Source organism: Lactuca saligna, chromosome 8, assembly GCF_052625555.1.
Source record: "Lactuca saligna cultivar CGN05327 chromosome 8, ASM5262555v1, whole genome shotgun sequence".
In the NCBI taxonomy this organism is placed as follows: domain Eukaryota; kingdom Viridiplantae; phylum Streptophyta; class Magnoliopsida; order Asterales; family Asteraceae; genus Lactuca; species Lactuca saligna.
In genome coordinates, this window is record NC_136424.1 from 31557216 (window position 1) to 31568685 (window position 11470).

Genomic DNA, 11470 nt, shown 5'->3' on the forward strand with positions numbered 1-11470 from the left:
AGTACGAGCTCATTGTTTGGAACTGAAGTTAGGACTCGAAATCGTGAATCACCTAACGGTACATATCTCACTGTAGATTTTCACTATGACAGAATGTTTGCACCAAACCCGTTAGTGTACTTAGACCCTATGAGAATGTCAGTTCGTGATGTGGATTTTGGTGGCATGAACTATAGAGAATTTGTGTTGTGGGTTTCAAAGCTGACAAGACGAAGCTGTGATAATTTGTACCATTGTCGTACTCATGAAAGATTGGAAGACGGTATTAGAAGAATTGACAATGATGTTGATTATTTTGAGTTTATTGAAGATGGTTACATGGCTAAGAATGAGCTAAGAATGAATGTCTACATTGACCACCAAAAAGAACCTGTTATTGACTGGGCCGATGAGCAGATGTTAACAGATGATGAGGTGTCTGAGTTGGTAGAAATTAATGATACAGACTCACATATTTCAGATATAATAGAATATGAGCATGAACCTGATGAAGAGGTATATACTTTTGACAAAATAGTTGATGATGAATTTTTGAACAAGTTGTGTGGTAAACCCATTCTTAATACCAATCAAGAAGAAGTAAATGATGATGATGATGATGTCAGTGATGAAGATGATGAGGTTGTGTTCCCTGTCTTTGATGAGAATCAAGAATAGGATAAAATGGTCCTAGTTTCATGTATGAAGTTCTCCAACCCTCTTGAATTAAAGCTATGTCCAACCAACTATGCCATCAAGAATGGGTATGATTTATGGTATGAAAAAAATGATCATCAAAAGCTGTTGGCAAAATGTTGTAAACATAAGAAGAATAAGAAGAATAAGAGTTGTCCCTTTAGGTTGTGGGCAACATGGATGAAGAATGAGAGGTCTTTTCAGATTAAGTCCTTAATTGATAGGCATAATTGTTCAAGAGTATTCAAATTTAGTTCCATTGTAAGCTACAATTGGATTGGAACTCATTTCATGAATGAGATATTACAGAAACCAAAGATGGGCATTAGGAAATTGAAAGCTAAGGTCAGTAAAAGGTTTAACCTGATAGCAAGTGTTGGACAGTGCATAAATGCTAGGAAATATGCATTTTAGTAGATGGAAGGTACTTTAATAGAGCATTATGCCAAAACATGAAGCTATAGAGAAGAGCTAAAAAGTAAAAATCCTGGATCACCAGTTAAGATAGAGGTGGATGTGATGCTTGATGGAGAAACATACTTCTCAAAGTTTTATGTGTGTCTAAAAGGTTTGAAGGATGGATGGATAGAGGGTTGTAGGAAGGTAATTGGAGTAGATGGTTGTTTCCTAAAGGGTGAGGTCAGTTGTTTGCAACCATTGGGAGGGATACAAACAACCACATATATTCTATTGCATGAGCTATGGTTGCGGTGGAAAATAAAGAAACATGGAAGTGGTTTCTTGATCTTCTGATTGATGATATTGGAATGGGAGTTGGACATGGACTAACCATAATATCAGACCAACACAAAGTAATGTTCAAACTTCACTGTTTGTTATTTTCCATACTTAATATGTTTTAGCTTATGCTTTGTATGTATTGATTATATGTATTAGTTGAAGATGTGAAGGAAAGGATTCCAGCTGCAGAGCATAGGCAATGTGCTAGGCACCTCTATGCTAATTTCCAGAAAAGATTTAAGGGGAAAATATTTAGGAAGCTGTTATGGAGAGCTGTTGGATCTACAATTCCACAAAACAGTAGTGTTATATCAATGTATGCAAGTTGTTACAGGTATAACATTAGGCCACTGAACTGTAGTGCTATGTGGCCTGAAGTGGATTACACCAAACTTTTACCCCCTAAAAAAGAAGGCTACCTGGAAGACCAACAATGAAAAGGAAATTAGATCAGGTTGAGATAGAAGCTAAAGGAACAAAACATACAGTCTCAAAAAAGGGAATGGTCTTTAGATGTACCATTTGTAGGGAAAGAGGGCATAATAGATCAACATGTTCTCAAAGACCAAATTATGTATCATCTACTTCAGGTTCTAAAAAAAGAAACCTAAGAAACAAGGTATGGTGCTAAGTTATCTAATATATTACACTTGTGTGCCATTTTTGAACTTTTTCCCTCTTACAGGTAAAGTTGATGTTCAAGTAGACCTTGAAGCTGAATTGGAAGTGATGTGGAAGCTAACATTAAAGTGGAAGCTACAAGTGACGTGGTACCTGAAATGGAGGTTAACATTGAAGTTCCTGAAGTTGATGTGGAGGCTAACATTGAAGTTCATGAAGTTGATGTGGAAGCTAACATTGAAGTACCAGAAGTGGATGCTAATATTGAAGTTCCTTTAGTTCAAGATAACATTGAAGAAGAGATTCAAGATGAAGTGGAACATGAAATTCAAGTTAACATTCAAGAAGAAGTTCAATATAATATGGAATAGGAAATTCAAGACAATGCAGAAATTCAAATTAGGAAGAGGACAAGAAAAAGTTCAGAAAGAATTACAAAGATTATGCTAGGGAAGAACATAAGGAGGAAAGAGGGAAGCAGTAATGAACACCCACTGGAGATTTAAATTTAATGTCTTTTTTATATTTTTGCACAACTTTTGGTATGCATGTTTTGGAATCTTGGGTCTTGTAATAACTTTTGGCACAATGGGACAAACTTGACACATCTTTTGGAATGTTTGATACTTTAACATATTAGTTCCTGTATGTTTGGGAATCTTTTGTATTGTAATGTACTTTAACATCTTTATTTAAGTACATGTTTATTTAGATGTTTGTATACATTACATGTTTACTTAGGTGTTTGCACAAGTTCATTATATATCAAACTTTAGTCATGATACATCAATGTTACATATTGGTAATGTCATTTGTGATGTTTATAATGCCATTTGTATTCCGTGTCTTTAACATCTTTTGCACATGTTCATTTACATTTTTGTATACAATTTTATCATAATATATCAAGTATTATACATCAAAATTTAGTCATGATACATCAAAATTATGCTACATTAACTCAAACACATGCTTTAGTCATAACTTTCATTGCATACAAAACTCCATGAAGTACATGATTTAGTCAGAATACATCAAACAAGATACAAAGAACACATCAAACTTTAAAAACTACATCTTTAACATACAAGAAAAATAACACAAACAATGCAACTTTATGAGTAAACAACTTCCACTTGACTTTGTTTAGTTCTTGTCTGGAAACCAAATCACAGTTCTTCTCTTCTTCCAATTTCTTTCTGCATATGCTAATTTTGTTTTCCAAATTTCCAAGCTTCAATGTTAGGTTGTATATTTGTTCCAAATCACAGTTCTTCTCTCCTTCGTACTCATCTTTTTCCATCCATTCCCAGAAATTACATTTTGGAGTTCTTGCACTCTTAAGGAAAGGATAAAAAAGGTTAAATTGAAGAGAACACAAAGAAGAAGATTTAGTTAGGGGTGATTAAAAAAACATATTTACCAAAGAATTTTGACAAACTCGGATTTTTTTTTCCGGGATTCTCAAATGTTCTTGAAATCTTCACACACGATGGCATGTCACACTTACAGGGATGGTTAGCTTGCAATTCGACATTGCGTTTGGAAGAGACATATGAAGCAGAAGAAGAAGCCATTGTCAATCTAGGGCTTTAACGTACAAACGAACCATATAACACCCTTTATATAATAAGGTGATGTGTACTATGCCACATAGATGCCACGTATTATCTTGTGTATGCCACGAAAGCATTGATTTAGCCATATCAGCTAAAACTGGTATTAGCCGGTAATATTGATGTAATTTAAACAAGTAAAACAAGTTAGTTTTTTTTTTATGTACAAAAAAGAAGTTGCCAATATATGAACACGGGTAAGAGATAGTTACTCTTCTAAGTCATTTTTTTTCGAAAGAGAATCCTTCTATAAATGTTGGTGACATAGAGATTTAATTAAAAAAAAATTGATTCAGTTTTTTTTATTTTATTCACCATATCTCTTGATTTATTAACACCCAAATTTCTACAATAGTTTTAGAATCTAATTTTTCTCTAAGTGGCAGAGAAATATCGGAATGAATGGCTCATTATCAAATCAATGGAAGTATTTTTTGAAACCAAATCTTTACAAAAATAAAGATTATCCAAAATCGGATTTTTGCAAATTTGGGCATGCTCAATCCAAATCCAGGTAAACCGTATATCCATATCCTAAAAAATCCAATAGTTGTTTAAAATATATTTAAAATCTATTATTAGAGTATTCGACACTATCTAATCCGAATTTTAAAATATCTAGTTTCTAATAAATTTGAGGGATAATGACTTAAAAAGGTAATATATTTTTTTTCATTTGTACACATTTAGTTACCGACTTTTTTTTCGTCCACATTTACCCCTTCAACTTGTTAAACTGTACACATTTAGTACTTATGATCGGCTATTCCAGGTTAGCTGGTAAATGACTTAATAGGGTAATATAATTTTCATATAGGCCTTAATATTTTTGTACACATTTAGTCCTTAATATTTTTTTGTTGCAAAATAAAACATTTTTATTTTTATACTTATTCAGTACTTATGAATGATTTTTTTAGGTTTCTCTCATAACATCTTATATGGGATAGTCATATGATGGTGGGATAGTCATATGTGGTCCTGCTATATTTTGTTGGCCAAGATACCTGGTGTGGGCCGACTGTAATCCGTAGGCACGGAGTCTCGAGAAGAGCAGTTAGGTTAAGGCGACATGCTAACAAACCCTGAGTATTACAGTCTGATGACTAATTGGACGTGTTGGATGTTGGCATTCCAATCTGATGACTGATTGAGCCAAGGTATTCCAATCTGAAGAATGTTGGCCCATTATGCATGATAATACGTATGTTGTATCTGGTATTCTGAAGGAAACTCACTAAGCTTTGTGCTTACTCAGTTGTTTATGTTTTCAGATTTTATCGTTAATCGTAGGAATGAGAAGACATGATTGTACACACTCATCAATGGTATTGAGGATTCCGTGTTTCTTATATTACTCTGATTTTCGATAAATGTATTTTGGAATAAATGTTTTTTCTTAATAATGGATTTATATTATGGACTTTTGCCTTACTTAAAAATGAAAATTTTTTGTTTGTGAAAATGAGACATTACACATAAACATCAACAACCCCACACACTTCATCAATGATTGTTCCACGCAAGATGTCGCGAGAAAAGTTTAAAAAAATCATTCATAAGTACTGAATGAGTACAAAAACGGAAATGACTTGTTTTGAAACAAAAAAAAAATATTAAGGACTAAATGTGTACAAATATAATAATGACTAAATGTGTAACGACCCAAATTTCACGTTCATTTTTTTTAAATCGATACTTTAGAAAACATTTGTAAATAAAACATTGTCTGATCAAACCATTTCATAACATACATCGTGACTGAACACCGAAATGTGAAAACAATCAAATATCAGAGTACAAAATCCCATAATGACTCATGGTGTGGAAAACAATGTGCGTGTATAATGTGCCGCTACCGCACCAGCTCCTTCCCCTTTGATGAAGAGGTACCTGAAAACAAAACTGTAAATTGTAAGCACGAAGCTTAGTGAGTTCCCCCACAATACCACATACCATACAATCATATACTAAACAGCTAGGAGATACGAGCCTCGCCCACACTCCGCTATCTGGGAGATACGGGCCTCGCCCACACTCCGTTACTAAACCATAACATACAAGTATCACACAGACAACGAGTATAAACAATTCTACCACTCTAGCATATATCATCATCAGACTCAACTAAGAGATACGGGCTCTGGCCACACTCCGATACTATCATATCGTCTATATGGGCCGACCTTGGTGCCTTAGACCCGTTCCTACTGAAAGGAAACTCACCTCGGAAAGTAGCTGCTGAAAGTCTGCTTGCTAAGCGCCTAACTTCTAAACCGGTAATCCTCCGGCTATAAATCATAAACATAGATTAGTCACTCATAAAAACCCTTAGGTCAGATGACTGACCCACCCCTGGTCCAAGGTCAACTCCTTGGTCAAAGTCAATTACCAGTTGACTGGACTTGCCGAGTCATGGCACAGACTCGCCGAGTCCTTCTCCTACTAACCCGGTCCTACTCGACAAGTCCCTCTTCTCACTCACTGAGTCACCCTTAACTCACTACTTGGGAAGAACCGACTCGCGATCCAACTCGCCGAGTCCCCACGAGAAGATCTCCTACTCGCTTCCAAATCCTCACTAGAGCATCCTTTATGAGGATTTGCGTTTCTTGGACTATTGCACCACATTAAATTGCTAATTCTGCGTGCATATACGAAGGGTTGGACCTTCAACAACTAAACCCCTCTTACTCAGTAACAGTTCATCTGACTCGCTGAGTTTGAAGAACAGCTCGTCGAGTTCCAAGCAATCTTCATAGGACTCGCCGAGTTGTTCATCCAACTCACCAAGTCTAAGACCATCTTCATAGAACTCGCCGAGTTCCACTTTGGGACTCGTCGAGTCCCTTCGACCCACTTCCCATGCAGACCAATTCTGAGACATGCAACGCTTCCAAACAATAGATCTATGTTCCTAGGGCATGCTTATCACGTAAAGTTTACGTGCAAACTTTACATGCATGCATTGCCCTATAAGCTCCAAAAGGCAAATCCAAGATCTTTATGAGGTCATACACTCAATAGGGACCTTAATCACTTCAACCACAAAGACTTTATAATACGTCCATAAGGTCTAGATCTGAAGTCCTTTTGGGTCATAGAGCACAAACACATGGAGTTTGGTGTTTTAGGTCTTGAAAACCACCAATTAGGGACAAAAAAGGGGATCTAATGAAATAGTGATCAAGGTAGGGACTTTTCTACCTGAATGGAAGCCTCTTGCAGAGTAGATGTCGTGTCTACTTCCCCTCCTTGCACTCTTCCACCTCCTTCTTCTTCTCTTAAGCTTCAAACTTCCTTCACAAGGCCAAAATCACTCACAAGGACAAAAAGAGGGCTAGGGTTTCGCTCTACAACTCTTCTGGAAGTGTTAGGGCCAAGGGAGGCCGAGTTAGAGTGTTTAAATAGGGTGCAAACACCCAGGTTAGGGTTTCTGCCCAAACAGGGCCTACTCGCTGAGTCCGGGAACCAACTCGCCGAGTCCAAGGCTTGGACCCGCGTCTCATCCCGCTTTTACTCGGCGAGTTGGTCCTTCAACTCGCCGAGTCCAAGACAAAATGCATTAATTAAGAAATATTAATTACAAGGAATACGTACCAAGAACCATATGCTACAAAATGTGTACAAAATGAGAAATATATTACCCTATTAAGTCATTTTTTTCGGCTAACTTGGAGTAAGCGGTCATACGGACTGAATGTGTACAATTTAACAAGTTGAATGGGTAAATGTGAACGAATAAAAAAACCCAGTGACCAAATATGTACAAATCAAAAAATATATTACACTTTTAAGTCATTATCCCTAAATCTGACTATAAAGACCAACAATGCAAAAATTAAACTTAGAGACCAACCATATAAGGGATAATGACTTAAAAGGGTAATATATTCTTCGATTTGTACACATTTGGTCACTGAGTTTATTTTTTGTTCACATTTACCTCTTCAACTTGTTAAACTGTACACATTCAGTCCTTATGACCGGTTATTTTAGGTTAACCGGTAAAAATGTCTTAATAGGGTAATATATTTATCATTTTGTACAAATTTAGTCCTTAATATTTATGTACACATTTAGTCCTTAATTTTTTTTGTTGCAAAATAATTTATTTTTGTTTTTGTACTCATTTAATACTTATGAATGTTTTCTTTAAGTTTTTCTCACAACATCTTACATGGAACAATCATTAACGAGGTGTTTTAGGCTTTTGATCTTTATGTCCATCGCGATCTTAACTGATTGGTTGCTTAGGGCATGTGTTATGAATGTCATAAGTTTTTCATATTATCTTGGATTTTAATGATCTTTATATCTATGCGTTTGTATTTTAGTCTACTACAACTTTTGTTTAGATTAATCCCATTAAAAAATAATATATTTTTTAATTACGATCTTTATATCCATATAATTTTAATGAATGCATGTATGAATGTTTTTTTTTTTTTTTTTTTTTTTTTTTTTTTTTTTTTTTTTTTTTTTTTTTTTTAATAAAATCGTAAGTAAAAAACATATTATATTTTAACGGGAGTAATCTTAACGAAAGTTATAGCAGACTTAAAAACGAACACGTAGATATAAAGATCGTTAAAATCATATATCGTATGAAGAAGTTACGACGTCCGGGATAGAAAAACTAAGTCAAATCACAAGACCTATGCATCCAAGCAGTCGAGGCCGCGATGGACATAAGGATCAACAACCCTAAACACCTCATCAATCAGGGACGGATGCATGATTTGGTAGTAGGTGTTGCCGGTCCATAGTAGGTGTTGCCGATAAGTAGAAAAAAGAAAAAAAAATCGAAAAATTTACACTGCGTACATAAAAAATAGGGGTTGTCGGTGCCACTGTGGGTACCCAAAGAGAACCGTCCCTGTCATCAATGGTAGTCTCATGTTAGATGTCGTGAGAAAAACCTAAATAAATTATTCATAAATACTGAATTGGTACAAAAACAAAAAATAACTTATTTTGAAAAAAATATATTAATGACTAAATGTGTACAAAAATATTAATGACTAAATGTGTACAAAATGATAAATATATTACTCTAATAAGTTATTTTTCCCGGCTAACCTGGAGTAACCGATCATAAGGACTGGATATATACAGTTTAATAAGTTGAAAGGGGTAAATATGAACGAAAAAAAACTCAGTGACCAAATATATAAAAATCAAAAAAATATATTACATTTTAAGTCATTATCCCACCATCTAAATACAACATTTTTATAGTTATCCTTACAATGCTACTTTTTATAAACCATTGGGAAAAACTTGAAATTTTGTCTTTATTTATTTTTAGTGATTTTATCTTTATCCCTTCAATAACTATAAATAAAAATAAAGTCAAAACGTTTAAAAGCTCACATAGATAGTGCTAACCTTGTGTTAGCACTTAGCACTTAGCCGTATAAAACTTCAGGTTTCCCCAAATTCTCTTCTTTTGACTCCTCACCACACTCTCCTCGGAGTTAATGATTTGATCTTCTCGTACCACAAAATGGCCGAAACTCCGTCATCGTTCCAGACGCCGCCGCCGCCGCCACCGCCACCACCACCGATGCCTCCGTCAGCGCCTATTAATCCTGATCCTACACAATACTGGTGCTACCAGTGCAACAAACGGGTTCCGGTCGAAACCCTACCCGATCAGCCCGATGTTATATGTTTCGAATGCAAGAATGGATTTGTTGAGTTAATCTCCGCCCATCACCCTCAAGCGCTTGAAGTAAACGATGAGGACCAACCTGCTTTCGGCAACGAGTTTCTTCAGGTCCTTAGGTTAATCGCTCAGGCTGCGCGTGATGGTGACGCGCCTCCTCTGCCTCCTTCTGACCGCGCGGATGACGACAGCGATCATCTCCAAATTGAACTCGACGGATGGGATGAAAACGATGACGACGACGACGACGATGATAACGAAGACGAAGGTGATGAAAATCATAACCAAGGAGATCGGGATCGTGATGGATCTGATGACAACGAAGAGGAACAAGAGCTCGTCGAAGGGGAAGATGAAGATTCCCGTAGAAGACAAAGGCGCGATGTCATCCGTCTTCGTCTCCGTGACTTCGCTACCCGAGCTTTAAGCCGTCGCAACCGGATTCTCGATTGGGCTGAGATCCTAATGGGGCTCGAAGATCACTCGATCGAATTTAGGTTTCAACTTCCGGGAGATGGTGATGGTTACGTAGGCAATCCAGGCGATTACGTTGATGCTGCCGGATACGAAGCATTGTTGCAAAACCTAGCTGAAAGTGATAGCGGCGGGAAGAGAGGAGCTCCACCGGCGGCGAAATCTGCAGTGGAAGCGTTGCCAACCGTTGAAGTGAAGTCAACTTATACGGAAGTCTGTGCTATATGTAAAGATAAAGTGTTTAACAACGAAAAGGAGATTGTGAAGCAATTGCCTTGTGGACACATGTATCATGAAGATTGTATAGTGCCTTGGTTGGGTTCAAGGAACACTTGTCCTGTTTGTAGGTACGAGTTGCCTACAGATGATCCTGAGTATGAAGAAGATAGGAAGAAGAAATCAACCTCCATGGCTACAACAACATCAACAACATCCGGTGATGGGGTTTAAGAAATGGTATGTATGCATTTCTCGCTTATCTTGAACACAGAGTTTGTATCCCTGTTTTCCCTGTTCCTTATATGAATTCATGGCAATGATTTTATTGCTGTAAATACCAAACTTCCTTGATTTGAAGAACTCAAGAGTAGCTTTTCTGTTGTATGTTTGCTTCGTGCTATCTCATGTGAAATGCATACATAATAAAACAAGTAACCATGGACAAAATTAAGGAAAAAATCTGAAACTTAATGCTAATCTTGATCTTTAGTTTCTTAACCTAATGACATAGAAATCACAATTTCTTATTGGTCTTCTGTGGTTTCTGAGTTTTGTTCTGATGCTCTTTTTCCTCTTCAACACTCTATTTCATGTTTATTGCTTGATTAGCATTAAGAGCTTATCAAACAACCCCTAAGTGGGAATGATATCACAGTTTTTTGATTTATCTCATATTTTTTTAGTAACTTTATTAAGCAAAAACCTATTAAATCGATCATTATTATTATTTTTTTTAATATTAACTACTTTACATTTATTTTTGTGAAATGTTTAATAAAATTTTCTCATCTATTTTAGTATTATTTTATCGGTTAATGAGGTTTTGTTATCGGTTATGGTAAAATTTGACAGAAAAATAGCGAATATATTACTATGAAAAGTTAAAAATAGAAAGTACGTTACTATTAAAAAGGAAAAATTAGAAACTACATTATTAAAAAAACAAGTTTTAATAATCATGTTTAAAATTCTCATTCTTTTTTTTTTTAAATATATTGAATTTGATATTCTTTAAAATTCACAAACAGATTTTATTTAACCATAAAAATAAATAAATGCTGAATATTTAATAAATGGTTTTGTTATTAATATGAACATTTAACTTACCATTTAACATTAAAACATAGTTAAATATTGGGTATGCTGATATCACTTCAAAAGTAAGCTTTGTATTAATATGAGCATTTTATTTACCATTTTAACATTTAAAGTAAAGCTAAATGTTTTGTAGACAATGTTAGATTTTTACAAAATGTTTCGGGTAAAATTATGAAATTTAAAGCCTAAAACAATTGGATAAATGTGGACATTTTCTCTTATAGTCTTCATCCATTTAAAGAAGGCCTTAGCTTATGTTTGGCTTGGGGTTGGCCCAACCCTAAAATGCTGAAGGGTGTTCAATCGTAATTCGTACATGACCCCGAAAAATTAGGGTCCGAGTTTTAACCAATTT

The 11470-nt window shown here is 35.4% G+C and overlaps 1 pseudogene; it reads left to right on the forward strand.

Annotated features, from left to right (window-relative positions):
• The first annotated feature begins 9027 nt into the window (after positions 1-9027).
• LOC145012453 (E3 ubiquitin-protein ligase CIP8 pseudogene) lies at positions 9028-10399 on the forward strand (annotated as a pseudogene).
• The last annotated feature ends 1071 nt before the right edge of the window (positions 10400-11470 follow it).